Source organism: Tetrao urogallus (assembly GCF_951394365.1).
Source record: "Tetrao urogallus genome assembly, chromosome: 5".
In the NCBI taxonomy this organism is placed as follows: Eukaryota; Metazoa; Chordata; class Aves; order Galliformes; family Phasianidae; genus Tetrao; species Tetrao urogallus.
The window spans coordinates 30,746,677-30,763,957 of record NC_136818.1 but is presented as its reverse complement, the minus strand read 5'-3'; the positions used below and the strand labels follow the sequence as shown (position 1 = coordinate 30,763,957).

The 17,281-nt window shown below is 40.0% G+C and overlaps 1 protein-coding gene across 2 annotated transcripts in view; it reads right to left on the bottom strand.

Moving 5' to 3' along the window:
• Window positions 1-17,281, bottom strand: part of PRKG1 (protein kinase cGMP-dependent 1) — a gene marked incomplete at both ends in the record, with an annotated part of 385,856 nt that overhangs the window by 155,976 nt on the left and 212,599 nt on the right. The window lies entirely within an intron of this gene.

Here is a 17,281-nt window from a genome sequence, read left to right as displayed (position 1 = left end):
CTATTGCTAACAAGGAAATACACATCCTTGTGGACCCTGCTCAATGCTCCTTTTTTTGCTTGCTCAGAACAAAACAACATTAACAGGTAATGAAGCACATCACGAGTCATTACCCCAAGACTCCTGGGACACTTCTGAAAAACAAGAAACAAATTCAAATCCATCTTCTGCTCATATGGATTATTTCTTAGTAAGGGTGAAATATTGTATATGGCCTTTTTTTCCAGTATCAAAATAGACTGAATTTGGTTATTGCAACCCAGGATCAAACCCCAGTTGTTTCACTGCATTGTATTTGAAAGCCTGGCTGAGAGCCATCCAGAAAGTACATCCAAGCTGATGGGTTTTCCTCCTCTGCCTGCCTTAATTCAAATGCAAACGCCTCCAGGAATACAGATGCATTCAGTATGTAGAATGTTTTATGCTCCACGCTGTTGTGGTGCTGAAAGCTTGTTATTCCTAAAATACTTTGTAGAGTTATTTAAACATACAGAGCTGGAAATGATTTAAGCTAGCAGAATATTTTTGTTCATGCTCCAGCAGCAGGTAAGGTTGCTGTAGGTAGTTTGTATCCCCAGCTTGACACCACTTTGCACTTTCATCTTCTCACCCTCATTCTGAGTAATCATTTTCTGACTGAATTCAAGCTAACAGGAGATCTTATCTTTGGGTAACACCATCTAGATGCAGTTGATACCTTTTAAAGGGAAAAAAAACAACCACCAAAAACACTGGAGGAGCCACCTCTCCAGATCCTCATGACAAAAAAAAGCCATCATTCCAAAAGAAAAATGAACCCGAAACATTATGTTGATTAAAACTCAAAAATTAGAATCATAGAATCATTTGGATTGGAAGGGATGCTATCGAGTCCAACCCCCCTGCAGTAATCAGGGACATCTACAGCTCCATCGGGTGCTTAGAGCCTCATCCAGACTGATCTTAAATGTGGCATCCAAAAATTACTCACGAAGGATATGTATTTACTCCTCCAAATGAACAACTGTATTACAGCTTAGTGATGCCATTTTGGCCATTCAAAAAACTATTCTCAGGGACTGTCACACTTCACCATGTAGTTTTGATTGGAAGACCTCAGGAAAATGCTCACACCATGGAAACACTCCTCTCTCAGCCTTTGCTGAGGAACTGCTCCATGTGCATGGAAATTATCTTAATTAATGGCCTCAAAAAAAAAAAAACCAGCTCATGGGAGCTAAAGACTCCTGAGATCAACACCAAGCACAGTAAATACTTGTATTTCTTTGGAGAGTCTCTTCACTAGGAATCTCCTCACCAAGAGATATTAAGGAATGCCCCACAGCAAGTATATGATTGTTCCATGGTTATAGCACTATCCTGAGAAACAGGATCTGGGTCAGCCCAAGAACGAGGAAAGAACTCAATCTATCAGATACAAACCCATGTCCTGTGACTCAAAGCAGACTGAAGAGTAGAACTCTACTTTACTCTGATTTGCTGAAGCTCCTGCACTCACACCTTGTGTCACTTTCTCTGCAAGCTCCCAAATAGGAGCCATATTTGTTTTGTTCAAACCAACTCAAAGTCAGCAGTTTCAGTTCAGTGAAGGAGAAAATAAAGCTCGTTAAAAACCTTTCCTTCTGTTCACCAAAAACCCCTCTATCCCAGGCACTCCCAGTAGTAGGAAGAGCCATGTCAATAGGAAGTTGGCTCACATTACATAAGGAAAGTTTTCATAAATATTGTGATACAAAAAGAGATGCTGTAAACTAGGGGCAAGGAACATAAAAATAAGCACTTTACCAAACCTGTGATCTGTGGGATTTAGTGATCAAGCACGCTGACTTTAATCAGCAGGATATCACATAGAACGAAAGCTTCTAAATGAGATATACTATTGTAAATGCCAGTGGATACTTCCTGTAACAATTTATTTTCTGCTAATTATATTTGCCTATCTGTAGATCAATGCTTTCTGTATCTTCATACTTCATCTTGTTAAACCATTCTGAAGGGAAACTACTATTTGTATAAGGCAGATTGCTAATTCTCACAATAATTACAAATAATAGATGAGACACACAACTGAACAGCTATTTCTAATCGCATTAAAGGCTTTGTACTTTGCTAATACACAACAATTGCCAGGTAAAAAAATATGTATTGTACTCAGAGACTTGAATGAAGATGTGCTTTGCGAACTGCATAAGCAGTGCCTTTGTCAGCCTTCAGGCGTATCACAATAAAAATGAGAACTTATCTTCCTCAATGGGTTTTCCTGCTGGAAAAGCATCTTCACATTTGAATGAGCAAATAACCTTTCTATTGTCACGCTGTCACAATATACTGCCCCCATAACAACAGACCATCTCAAATAATTTCTTTAACCGTCAATACTCAAATGTGCACCATATTTCTCCTGCAGCTATAAACAGTTATGGCATTACGCTTTTCTCACTCCAAGGCAGCAGCACTTCAGCATCCACTGCTTTCCTATTTACTTGATTTCTGAACTCCCCGATTCTCTTTTCTTCATCTGTGTTTGTACATTGGTGGACAATCTACATCCACGAACAGATTCTACACACCTTATATTACACTGCCCCGCCAAAAAAGTAGTATCCTATGGCCACAAACTAAAAATGCCTTATTCTCATAATACTATGGGCTTAGGCTGAAACAACAGAAGATGCATCAGTACCATATTCCAAGCACTCCCTTTGAATTTCCTTCCCTGTAAAAGCCATTGATTTATGCCACAGACGTCACAAATATTTTTTTTTTCTCAGTTTTGAAGATAAAAGCCCGAAGTAATGCCATGAGTTATTTAAACAGAAGAATAAAAATCATCACCTTCATCATATTGTTCATTTTGTTCCAAGTTACAGGAGAGAAAAACACACAGAGGACACAGACACGATGTTTGGAAGCATGTAAGTCATTAAGAGATACAGAAAACATCCCCAGTGGCTGTCCAGGTATTACGGCAAGCTTTGAGCCACTGCCATTCATCATACTCCATTACCCATGTCCAGAACACGATGGTAATCTCATTCTGCTCTCGCCCATCACCTTAGGTGAAAATCAGGAATTAATGCACAGGCCAGAAATCCTATTGCCTATCAGATTGGTATTTCCAAAGACAGTATTACCTGTGAGAAATCAAAAGAGCATGACAGTATACTTAGAAAAATTGTGAAACCCCATGCCTGTGAATGTTTTAATACGGCCAGGAAGAAGAAAATCTAAGGCAGTCCAGAATGTCATAGGTTTAAGTGTTACTCATATCAAGCACTGCTCTTCACCTCCTGCCAGTCTGCCACCTCCTTCAGAACCCCATAACTTAAGGGGCACTACATAGCTAAAGCCAATAAAAGTTAATGTCAAAGACAGAGATATTTAATTCAAGAAAAGCCTGGAATACTTGCTTTGCTCCTAGATACACCCATCACTGATGAAGCTGATGATGGGAAAAAAACAGGGAGAAAGTAAGTGGTCAAAGACCACCAGAGGCCATTGTTGTGCATGCACAGAGGAACATTAGCATATATTAATAAGTTTTTGGAAAAGGATGAATATGTATGTCTTAACAGTTTAAATATAGAACTTGAACTCTGAAGGCACGTACTTGATTCAAGTCACCCAATACATATCGAGAGGAATCAGGGAATGCACCTTTCTAACACCACATTGGAGTTAGTTTTCTTCCTGGATTTCAGGTGACAACTTGAAGTGTATTTCAAGTACTTATTAAAGTCAACTTGCTTCTTTGGTCTGCCAAAATAGCTACTGACAATCTTGTCTACTTGTAGAAATAGCTTGTGAGTAAGAGATATTGGTATTGTAGTGTATAGAATATAAAAGTGGATAAATACAGACTGCAGTGGCATAACACACTGTATGGGAACTGCTGAGTCACGGGCTGAACCTCTGATTGATCACCTGAGGCGAGCCATGAGTCAGCCAGAGGAGCACAGGTGAAGGCAATTCATCTGTGCTGCCGGAAGGGGTGGAGCCGGGTTCCTAGACCTATTTAAGAGCTGGCTACCAGTGGGGAAGGATCTTGTCTGGAGATCCCCTCTTCTGGTGCTTTCTGTAGATGAGCCTAGCATATGGGTAAGCCTTCCATTTATTCTCCTTATTATCTTAGTCTACTTTGCATAACTCCCTTGTTCTTTTGTGATTATAACATCTTAATATCCATTGATTATACGCACACAAACCATTTTCCACACTGGACACTTTGTACAAGTCTAAATGCAGAAAGGATCTATGTCCCATGTGAACTACTGCTATTTTCCCATGAATATAATGTAACGTTATCACAATATTTCACTCACACCTCCAATTGCACCCAAATACCAAACTAGCAGCTTTTTCTCTGCTCAGAGGCTTCATGCTCTACTGTATCTTCTAGAAGATCTTTTTCTAATGTCAAATCCAAAATTAGATGTGCTATTCCCTGTCAAAAAGTATCAAAGGGTGGCCTTCCTGCACACTTCCTAACAGACAGCCCAACAGAGGGCTGAAGTTTAATGAGCTATTCTTTTGGAAGCATGCCCAGTTCTTTACTTAATTTGGCCTTTAAACTCTAATTCTGTTCAGCATACATTGATGTGCTCCCGGGTTATGCGTTGTGACAAGACAAATTCAAAGACCCTGTCCCTATTTTTAATCTCACTGCAGTTTATTTCGCGTTCAGCAACATGGTTTATTTTCAGTCATCAGCTGCTTCATCCAGATTATTAACAAAGACTAACATCACCCCTCAGAAGGATCTACTCCAATTCATGCATTTTTAGGTTCCCATATGTATGGATCCATTTTGCAGAGGAAGCAATAATTAATTTTATCTTAAAGCTCCTAAGACGGTGAATGCTACTTCATTGTCACTTGAACAAATGTATACTTTTGACACACATTAATCCCCAAAGGATTTCCAGTCAGCAAAACACAGTGATATGAATTTTTCAAATGAGCGCATCTTAAGGGTTTTATGTTTATTAAGAGTTAACCGAAGTGACAGATAATATCAGACTCTCGAAGAAGTCTTTATACTAAGCACTTTTAGTAAAGGTTTACCAAATGACCTTGGGGAAAAGAGGGGGAAAAAAAAATTCAGGGACATGTGCACATCAATTTCTATTTCTACATCAGTCTGTTTCTCATCCACAGCTGGGTTAGCTGGGCAACACAGTAGTTGTCAGCTACCCATAAAGAAAGATGAAATGAAGGCTAAGCCCTTTGATATGCAAGTTTGCTTACTAAAACATACATACTCTTTGCACCATGGCTCTCTTCAAAAGTACTAGTCAACCTTTTCCAGCAGAGAGAAAAAAAAAAAAAAAAAAACCACTTCTCTATAATCTGTTATTTAAGTCACAGTTATCGAAACGCCTCCACTTGTGGATCTGTATTGGATCTTTCTGACTTACTGTATAATCAGTGAATATACAGATTATATTTATACAGATTATATATAATTAAGAAATATATAGGAAATTTAGGCTAAACAGGTAATCATACCAAAGAAGAATGGGTGAAAAGCTTACCCTCATCCTGGGCTCACTGAGAGGATTCCAAGAGGAGCCATCTCCAAACAAGATCCTTCCCTACTGCTAGTCAGCTCTTAAATGTCTCGGAGAGGCTCCAAGCCCTTCTGGTCACACAGCTGAATTGCCTCCACCTGTGCTCCCAGGGCTGACTGAGTGCTCACCTCAGGTGGTCAGAGGTTCAGGCTGTGATTCAACAGTTCCCATACACATACAGAAATGTCAGATAATGTCAAGAAGTAACACCTTTCTTCAACTTCTGCCATGGTCTTCTATTAGAGAAGGCTTGCTTTCTCAATTAAGGCTGGTAGACAAAAGCGTCATTGGTGTCACTCCTTTCCAATGACCTTTTATTTCTTAAAAGAATTAACATCACCTAAGTACCACATTACTCGGCTGGGCATCACCTCTGCAGTACTATCCCAAATTTACACCATTCCCCAGCCATGACACTCTAACTTCCCATGCTTTGAATCAAGCTGCATATCTTTCAATCCAGGCAATCTGTTCCAAATCTTTTTTTAAAGCATCTTTTGTAATGGAGTCCAAAGCAGGTTCTTAGCCAATATTATATTACTGAGTACATATAGTAGTGCCAGGGGGAAGCAGCAAGGACAGAGGCTGTTATCATTGAGCCTACTCAAGACTGAGCAAACTTATATTTCAGTGAATACTTCATAAGAAAGTGGACTCCAAATTAATGGAGTGCTAACTACTTGCTGATACTATAATTCCTGCCTGCACCTTTCAAACCAAATCTCAGCACTATGCGAAATCTTTTATCTTCCCTCAAACTTCATGCACAATTTTAGAGTTTGAGAATGGTCTAAATATAGTCCTGAATTCAGAGAACATCTGTAAGAGACACAGAGTGAGACAGGAATTAAACATGAAATATTTACTCTTTGCCCTGAGAAGCTGCAGCTTTTATTCATGCCTTCATTCCCCTCCTAGATTCTCAGCTATTTTCTTTCTGGCTGTGTCTTAATGTTTGGCACTCCATGCCGCACCAGATATTGTTAATGACAAGTTGAATTTGTCAAAGTAAAGTAACAAATTTGATAATATAATTACTGTGTATTTCTCTCATGCAAAGCGTGTAGAAGTTGGACATCAAGGTCTTCTCAACAGCTTCGTGAAAAACAATCTGCAAGTCCCGGGAGTAGATGAAAATGCATGGCATGGCAACTAAATAGAGGTTTTGAAGCCTCAACCACTGTCTTGCACAGACTGCTACAGTTTTTAAGAGTTTTATCACATCCGTTCACTTTAGACAATATAAATAAAAGGATAAAAATGAAGTACATGATGGCTGTGTTGCCACTGCGACCTCCTCCAGTGCATCAGTTTGATGTTGACATTTCCTATTGTGTCATGTGGTTTCTCCATTGGAGCTGGACCTCAGAATAGGAGTAACCCAACTGCCTCTCACTGTTAAGCCAGGATGGCTGCAAATAACTGCAGCCTGGCACTCCCATAAAGCTACGGTGGTGTTAATACTGCCAGGAGGAGGAAATCCCCATAAGCCTTCCAGCAGAAAGCTCTCATACGTAAACCACAACCTCCAGTGTGCAGAAACACAGAAAAGAACCTAAATACAATCACATAAAGGACCAGAAAGATAACTGCTGTTTTTGTCATTTTAATGCCCATCAGGTCACTGTAAAAATAAGCCTCTTTAAGACCCAGCAATGAAACTAATGTTTCACTAATGGTACACTTAGTCATCAAGTTAGTCTTTCCACCAGCAATTAGGCAGTTGCCATGGTAATAAAACTGATCCTGCCTGACCTATTTTTCCTACAAGTGGTGGTCATCATATGAAGTGTTACCTCCTGGATGGTATTTTGCCTTGGTAAGTATCTAACCCTGAAGTGAAAAGATCACCTTGTTAACTGCTTAGGCCTCAGCAACAGCACTTTCTTTTTCCTACCAAGGATACTGAAAACGAAAGTCATGGCTACATTTATTTAACAGTCAATTTTTAAAGAGTGTTTTAATTTTTTGTCAGTTTATCTGAAATCTGAATTGCAGTAAACTTTTGCTACTATTTCAAAGCCAAACTTTTACCCCATCTGACCATTGTGCGTATATCTCACATGTCCTCAGCTCCAAAATGGCAGTACTGTGGGCAACAGTGCCAAAAGCCAAAAAGCTGTTTGCTATTGTGCATTTGCAGGCACATTTTTCCCATTAGGATCAACAGACTGTTTAAACATGAAGTCTGAGATAACCTTCTAGAAATCAGCTGGTACTCAAACCTTTCCACCAGGGACAGAAAAAGGACACTTCGTCTACTGTTTTCCTTCTCAAAAGTTCAACAAGTTTTAAACATTTGCAAGCATGTAAACATAGTTTCTTTGGAGACCATGGGTAACTCCCTAACACTTGGAGACATCAATTGGCTTTCCAACTACCAACTCAAGGAGATTAACAGTTCTGCAAGTATTGGCACATACCAAAACAGAAGCTGTGTGAAGTGCTGCAGGACAAAGGTATGCCCAGAAATGCAGAGTTCTTATCCCTTATACTGGGATAAAAAAGGCAAAAGTTGATTTTACAGCAAATGCTCAGTATCCAGCAAGTGACCAGTGATTTCCCTTGGTCATTAGCTACTTGTGCAGCACTGGATGCCATTTTGTGGCCAGTCCTGTTAATGACTTGCTAGGCAGTCCCACCATGGCAAAACAGAAAGTGACTGGAAGACAGAAACGCGATTTGGAATGCACTTGAATGCTGCACTGCAGAATCCCATGGCAAAGGTGTTTCCAGACAAATATAACCCAAAGGCATGATTGCCCCTGGCCAGACACAATGCTTGCATACAAGTGCTGGCAAGAACATTTCTCTGTGATGGGTTTGCATTGTTAATAAAGCAAGATCAGCGAAGAACAGTGGTCCACTGCCTATTCATTGTTGCTTTGGATGAAAAAAGAAAAAAGATAAGTTGAAACTAATTTCTGAAGCCACAATGCTTGCAGAATAATGAATTGAAGGAAATCCAGGCTGTTACTTACAGCCCATTTTTCAATATCCATTGTTTTACGCTGCAAGTTGATAACACTGTTTGGTACCATGCAAGCAACTCCAAAGTTACATCATTTGATCAAATGAGAACAAAATATTAACCCAAGTTAATTCATCCGAGTAGTGATGTCAGACCACAGTGCTTCATCCAAAAGCAGGTAATAAAAAAAATCTGTTACATCTGAAGGTTTCCATGAGGGAAAATTTTTTCTTACAGTAGGAGGAAAAAAGAGATACAGAAGTTAACCTTCAGCCTGTATTTTCCTATCAAGAAATTGTTTAGGTTACTCACTCATTTAAATAAGTACTAACGATAACAATCTTTCACAGGGGACTGGACACCTATTAATATCTGATTACCAGAAGGGCAAAAAGAAGCCTCCAGATGCATTTCTGCCCACATAGAAGGCAACATGGAGCAGCTACGACCACAAAGGCCAGTTCCAGTTTGCCTGGTCAAACCCCAGAACGTTTTAAAGCAGACAGCTGGAACTACTGAAATCCTTCTCCTGGATATCAGTTAATTCCTTGGAGGGCAGACGACTGTCAGATGCTTTCAAAGGCATCTATCTGTAATTTGAGCAGGAAAATAAACTCTGGAATGGAGACTGTCTGGTGCGATAACAAGCTGGATAGGTGGATAAGCATTTTTTGTGAGAGATGTCAAACACGAGGATGAGCTCTGAAATGTATGTGATTATCAAAAGGCTGCATGCTAACCACGGGATCCAAAACTGGCTTTGGGGCCTGAGATGGAGAGTGTTGGGTGTGCCTTGGGAAACTCACTTCTGAGAAAGAATGGTAAGAAATGGACCTGGATTTTTTAAATGTACAAAATTCAGCCATCCTAGTCAAGCCATTGGTGACAGATGTCACATGAGGCCATGCAGGCAGAGGGCAGAGTGATGGACAAGGAACACAGAATCACCCACGGCCGTAAGAGAGAAATCAATGGGCAAAGGACTCACCCCTTGCTATTTCCAATATTGCCAGCAAGCTACAGCAGTACAACTTGATAAACAGAGGAGTAAAGACAATTGCATTTTGCCAGGATAAAGGCATTAGGACTGACTTCTCTGTGATTACTCCTAAGCTTTAAAACCAATATCAATATTTGCATGAGTTATTCTAAATGGGTATCAGTTACTTATAAATAACAGATAAGTAAATTGAGAAAGTCAGATAATAAACCACTTACTCTGCTGTCTGGTACAACACAGGGCATAGGACTTTTTGGAACTAATTACTTTAGAGCAGCATGCAATTATTAGAGAAGCATTAAAACTTGATTTTGAAATGAATTATAGAATCCATCATAATCTTTTTCACCTTCTTTCAATAATTCAGAATTACCAGTGTTATAACACCAGGCTTATTGCTATCCTTGCTTAACCTCTGGCCACACTTCTTACTTTTTCTAAGAGCCTCCTGTTTCTCACAGCTCTATCATCCATCCTCTTTTACGATCTGGAACCCATTTGAGCTGTTATGCATTTTATCTAAGAACACTATCATCCCGTTTAAAAAATGCTGGCTTCGCATTGACTGTCTTTTCCACTTCCACCTCTGAGCTGTTGCATAATTCATTAAAATCAGTGTTACTGACCAAACACAACTAAACTGGTCAAATGTCAGAAATATTGGTGACCCTAATGGTTTCACTGCAACTTGAGATACTCTGTGATTATCATCATATAGCATTTGCAAAATAACAACCAAACGCACCTTGTGTAGTTATTCTGGGCTGCTTTTCATCTTCTCAGGTGTAAGGGACACTCCAATAGAGCCACGCATGGCTTTCCAGCATACAGCTATGTGCTGCAGCTCTTGTTCTGGAGCTCATGCGGAGTCTCATTTTGAGCAACACTATCACGTGATCAGAATAATCTTAAATATACTCATCTACTTCAATATTTGCAGAATGAACCCCAAATCTCAAGGTGACTACTCTTTAGTACATTTTAGCAAGCAAAGGAAAATAATCTTCCTGGTATACACAGCCACAAACATCCACATAATATCACAATACGTCAACTGGGTAAGGATGAATTGAATTATGTTAAACAAACTGTGATACCTTAACAAATCTCCAGTTATTCTGAATGTTCTGTATTGAGTTGTAAGGAGCTTGATTTCCTACTCGCCACAGAGAACCATTTAACGCATTTGCTCAGCCCAGTTTGTCTGGGAGCTTAGAAAGCCCCTGTCCTCCAAATCCTGATAGCAGTGATGGTTAGAGAGCAGGAAGGAATTGGTTTTGCCCTGACACAAAATTACCAACAGGATTTCTTCTTCTCCACACAGCCAGAATGTCAAATGTAAGCACCCTGATGGCTCTGAAGCACCACTGCAACAATACAGAACCAGGCGGTGGTCCCTTCTACCTGCAAGAAACCATCCTAATATCTGGTTTGCCAGTAAAATACTTCTGGCTGACTGATCTGCACTTCCGATCAGATGTTACATACATAGAAAAGTAAAACATGATTCCCATATAGGAAGAAACAGTAACTGATGACAAATCAAAGACAGCATCTGCCATAAAAAAGTGATTTTGGAATTTAGAAGGCTTTTTTTTTAAAAAAAAAAGCCATTATTTTTTAAAGGCTAACACAAACAAAATATGATCTTGTGTCAATTGAGATCATGACCGTATCTTTGAAGGTATTTACTCATACAATCACTGCTACAGGGGGGTGAGGAATGGGAAGGAAAGCCCTTACGTGGCAGAACAGAGACAGGATCTTGATTTGTTTTCATTTGAAATGTAATGACAGTATATTCCATAGCCTACCAGCAAATTAGATTTTACCTCTCCCAGAAAAAAGACTAGGCAAAGAAACTCAAGGACTCCAAAATCCTTCTTCCCTCTCTGCACTCCCTGGTCTGGTCTCCCTGCAAAAGAAGTCAACCCCACATTTCAGCAAAGCCTTCAGCTGCCCCACAAATGGACATCAGGAGCAAACTCACTGCCTGTTGCCCGTCACCTCACCAACAGTAAACTATTTACTGCTGAACTGCAGATCGCAACCTGAAGTTGCCTCAGCTGGAAGCACGTTTAATGGAAAAAGCCATTTTACTTTATGACAATCCTGCTAAGCTGTAACAGGCACATGTGGAAACAGAAAAATCCCCACAAGTCTGAAGTGAGAATTCTCTGACTGATGGTAAACATATGCAGAGCAGCATCAGAGCAAATCAGTCCGTATGAACGGTATTCCTAGCAGCAGATGCTGAACCCACAACCAGGTGCTGGGTAAGCACCCAAATATGCTGTGTGCAAGCACTGCTTTTGTCAATCTGCAGCAATAGTGAGAGGAAAGGGCAGCATGCCTCATGGAGACCAGCATTCTCCTGAGCATGGTCTGGGGTGAGTTACCTTCAATTCCCTTCATTGGTTGGGCTATTGTGGTTGTTTGAGCTGAAATAAAACAGTGTTTTTCCTCTCCCTTTCTCCTGCTTTGGATCATGAGGAATGCTATACCTTTTCCTTCTCTTCAGTCCTCCTCCCTTTCCCTTGCAGTGCATTGCCTCCAACAGACATTTTCCTTAGATCAAAACCATAATTGGTCAATATTAACTCTCCACTTCTTAAAAAAAGTGCCTGTCCCAGCCACTTCACAAGCATTAACAGCATCACCATGGGATTATGGAGGCTATGTTAAAAAAAAACAGCCATTACAAAACTATTTTTAAATCTCCTCTCCTGCCTTCCTTGCTTCCAGAAGATAACATAAAGACTGTTTTTCTTGTTGAAAGCTGACAGCTTGATACTGCGGCACATCATTTCAGTTCTGCTTCAGCACCCACCCGCGCACCATGGTGCGGCAAAACCCATCCCTTACACTCAGCCACTTGCACACACAAACTTCCTTCAAGGCACCCTCAAGAATCCTGAGCCCAACTGAGTTTAAAACAACAGACAGGCAAGATTTGGTGCCATTTCCAAAGCCAAAACGCAGCTTAGCCTTTCCCACTAGAAGCCCACGTGAGTTCAACACCACCTTCTGAGTCAAGGGCTAAGCTGTATTTTTGTCTCACCTTTAAAAAACACACTGAAAGGCAAACCATATTAGGGAAGTTCTTTGATTTGCTGCAAACAAGGATGAATTCATTCTTCATTCCAAGGATAACTGAGGAGTCCTACAAGCCCATGAAGAATTCCGAACTAAATGGACTCAAAGTTGACTTGATTTTCTGCCATCTTAATGATTCCTCTTTTGCTCACATTGATCAATCATGGAAAAGAACAATTTTAACCCTCAGTGTGGCATCAGTGTGGCTAAAGATCTCAGCTGTTAGATGGAGGTCTGCACTGAAAGAGCGCCCCATCATTTCCAGGTGCTCTCTTCAAAGCCAGTCTTGTCTCCGGATGTGGAAGGAGTCCAGCTGATTATATTTTCTAGTTAAAATAACCACTGTGCTCTAATGCAGATCAGTCATTCAATCTTCCCTCTCTTAGCAGACCTGTGGATTTTAGGCAGTGTTAGGCGATAAAAGAAGCAGTGTATCTTGAGAGAGAAAGGAAGTGCTTGACAGCTCTGCAAAACAGACTGGAATTGTGTCTGGCATACGATCTGCCTTGCCTGAGTTATGCTAACAGGCAAGAGAGGCCTGAAAAGTACCAGTGAATACTTCAGAAGAGAAAAAGATTCAGAGCTTTCCACAGATAGGAGCTGGAAAGCAATCTCCGTCTAATTATGTATTAATTACCTCATTCTGTTTTTAACTCTTTCCTGGGCAATATGTCACATGCAATATGAGCACATAGTATTTGTGGTCACTTTGGGGCACAGTTGAGGAATCTGACTTTTAAGTCACATCATTTCATCTTCAGCTCTTGGGAGATGCTAGCTGGATGTTTCAAGAATTTCTGCTCCATCAGCAGACCATTGCCTGGACTTATGGTTTCTGTCACACTATGCACTGCACAGGTCATAGATCACAAGATGAGCTGGTGTCAGTCTGGGCAGCTGGGGTGAATGCCTTGTTGATGCCTTTGAGGTCAGAGGGAATCTGGTCCTGACACAACAGTTCAACTCCTTCCTGCAAGTGACATTCTTTGGATTGTCCTGGAAAACTAGCACATCCTAGAAGTGGCTGATGGCCACATCTTAGAGAAGGTGAGCAGTGTCACTGGAAGATGACACAGTTGGTCTTCAAAGTCCTACACTGCACACCTGTCTCAAGCAGGATGGGCCCATCATTTTGGCCTTGGGCACCATCTTGGGATGAAAAGGATGCTGGTCTAGATGGGGTCTCAGTTTGAACCAGTACTTCTGTCCTTCCACATGAATTTGCATTAAGAATAAATGTACTTATTTATCTTCTGGAAATATTTTCCCTTCTTTCTCAGCTATCCCCACTGTTCACTTTGCCTATGTTCCAGTCCTCCACAAAAACTGCCTTCTTTAGGCCAAGGCCTGTTTCACAGATTCAGTCACTTGAAACTATCCTGATGTACACATATTCCACTAATTCACTTTCCAACTCTCTTTTTCAAAAGCCTGTCCTCCCTTTGCCTCACTTTTTTAATTTCTCTCCCACTTCTGTCCAGTATAATTTCACCCTATGATGCACTGTGTGAAACGTTTTGCATGAAACTGCAGGCAATCCGCCAAAGGCAATCATTTAATAAACCTCCACACAGTTTTGTATTTGCTTTCCTCTTGTTTATAAATGACTCAAACGAAATGGAAAACTTTCTCTGCCACCGATTTCAGGATTGAAACAGTTACATCTGTGTTTCTACACAAATAACTTTACCAGCACGACTCCCCACGTCAATAAACCATGAGGGCATAAAGTCACATTTCTGACATACTTCATCAGATTAAAACTTCCCACTTAAACTTTTTTGACTTAAGTGAGATTATAAGAGAGACTCAAGATCAAGCCAAAGCACTACAACAAAACATTATAAGCTGAAGACTGAGATTTTTTCAGCAGGATCAGAGTTTCTGACGTTAACATAAAGTTTAAGCAAGATTCAAGGCTGTGTGAGTGTAAGCATGTAATGTCCTTTAATTTTCCGCATCTAAAGTTAGATCCTTCCTCCAAGGCTACATACAATATTCATCATTTGTTGCCTGATCTGTTCCAGGATCTTGGATGAAGCAGAGTTCACACGGTGGACCAGAACACAGGCGGTTTTTTTATGGCACATCTAGACAGTTTTTTGGAAAAAAAAAAAAAAAAAAAAAAAAAAAAAATGTTTACTCTTCAAAAGGTATCCTGGCCTTTTTGAAAACTTTGAAAACTTGAAACTTTTATGATTTAGCAGGAAATGACTACACCTGCTCCCTTTTCCCATCATATTTCCTAAACAATTTTATTGTATAAATGCTTTTTTTTCCCCCTAACTGAAATATTCTGATCTTGCTTAAACACTGTTCTTCATTACAGGCTTAAGAAGAAAATCACTATAACTTTAGCACTACGAATGTTGCAGTGAGATGTATGGAGATGGTGGATTTAGCATAGCTACAATTTTCACAGCAGAATAATGCTACTTCTTGTTCGTGTAAGGGCAAGTATATTCAATGATACACAGTAAGCACTAAGTTGGGTAAAGATCGAAGATGAGATGTTCAGCATTTTCAGCCATAAATTGTTACTAAATCTACAGGATTTTTTTAGATGATATAATTTAACTCTTTACCATTGCCTGCACATTAGCTGTGCTTTGAGCTAGCTTAATCTAGCATGGATTCAGCTACATAATGAGCTACTGAAAATTTGTGTTTCAAAGGGAATCAGCGCTACGATTTGGTGTTTGGCATACATGCAGTGATCAAAAAACAGCCTGGATTTCTCCTCTACTTGAAGCAGGTACTGCTATGGAACTAGGGCATCTTTTGATCACTTCAAGGATCATCCATTAACTTTACAAGCGCCAGAGCGGGATGAAGAGACCAGTTCATCCTAAACACTATGAAAAAGAGGATGTTTAGTTGCTCCTAGCTCCAGACTGTTTTTGTTTTATGTACATCAAATAGTTATTTCAACCTTTGTAAATCCATGAGAGCTATGTACCACTCCTTGGAGCTGATGATGAGACAGTTTTCCAGCACAGTATCCACTGGAAAGATAGACTGGGATTTCTTAACCAGGAAACGTACATTTTATGGTTTTCCACAGCATTTGGAAGGAAGGACTAGACCATGTATTCTCTGAAGATAAAAGAGTGAAACTAAGCAAATAATAGCAGATCCATTTCATCAATATGTTCTTTCAACAGAAAACCACAGCAGATGACAAACACTGGCCACAGAGGTAGTATTCTGTAGAGACCAAATGGAGCCCTGGTGACACCTGTGCATGTGCTGTGGCTACTGTCAGTAAGATGAATGAGAAGATAGGAAGGATCCCATCTCACCCCGACCAGATGCATTTCTATTGTGTTTTGTCTGCAGGCAAAAGCATTCTATTGATGAGAATGACTGTTACGCTACTGTGACTAATGAAAAGATTATGAAAGACAACTTTTTCAGAGTGCTAAGAGCAAAGATAATGCTTTCCAGCCTCCCTCACTTCTCTGTGAATAGGTTTCATTTAAATATTTATTTTGACTTTGTTTCTTGGTGAACATTTTCATTAACTTATTAATAAAGGAAAGGAAAAAAGAACAAATACAGTAAACAATTGACAACATTTTCCTCGCTCTCAAGATTTAATGTACTTTTTTCCTTAAACATTTAGAAGGGAAGCATCCTTACAGACGAGCATCTAGTACCTCGTTTAAATTAAAAAAAGAATTTATGTTGAGCTTGAAGTAGCTATTGATGCATAGAGCACAACTGGACAATGCAATGGAAAGTTGCTGTTCCATGCTGCAACATTCTGTATGACAAACATTTTCCAAAACTGAAATAGCAAGATTTAAAGAAAACATATTTGCTTGCTTTTGGCCTTTCTGAAATGTATTTGCTTTAACTTTTTTTTTTAGCCTTTCAGCATTAATACACTCTTGACACACTGTCGTGAACAAGAAGATACAGTAAGAGAAAAATCATCAGTTGTTTCCTTACACTATTAGCTCTAAAATTAAAGCTGGGCAGGCTCAGTGCAACATGCATCCAAATTGATCTTGATGATCTAGAAAAGCTCTATTAAAGCTCAAAGCTTAAGAACTTACTACGTGCACAGCATCTTCTTCCAAAGAGAGCCAGAGCAAAATAACAACCAAAACTGATCTTACTTTCATTTTCTTTGTTTCATTCACCAGCACACAAGAAAGGCCACTGCATGTTAACATTTGAATTCATGGTTTTTTAAACGGTTCCCACACAGCAACAGGTTTTTGTTTCCTCTCCTGAGTACACCTGTGAATAACCACAAACTGAGACAATTGAGACACCTGGAAAAAGCTGGGCTTTGATGGCTGCTCCTGAGCAGCAGAACTTCTCCATGGAGCTCCTGGTCCTCTCTGGGGCAATATCTTGTCCTCATCAGAGATCCAGGCCGCATCACCAATCGTTTTAGTTTTACTATTTTGTTTTTGTTATCAATCTTTTACTACTTTTAAATTATCCTCAAAGCTTTCCCTGCAGATGATGGGAACAGAGGTCATCCACCCTGGCCCCTGTGGGACTGCCCAATTTTGTGGCATCCAGCTAAAGTATTGCATAGGTTTATTTAACGTCTGTAAGTGATTTTTACTACCTCCCTTTTTAGAAAAAGAGATATCAAGTATAGCCTCCCCATGGTGAGAGGTGGGG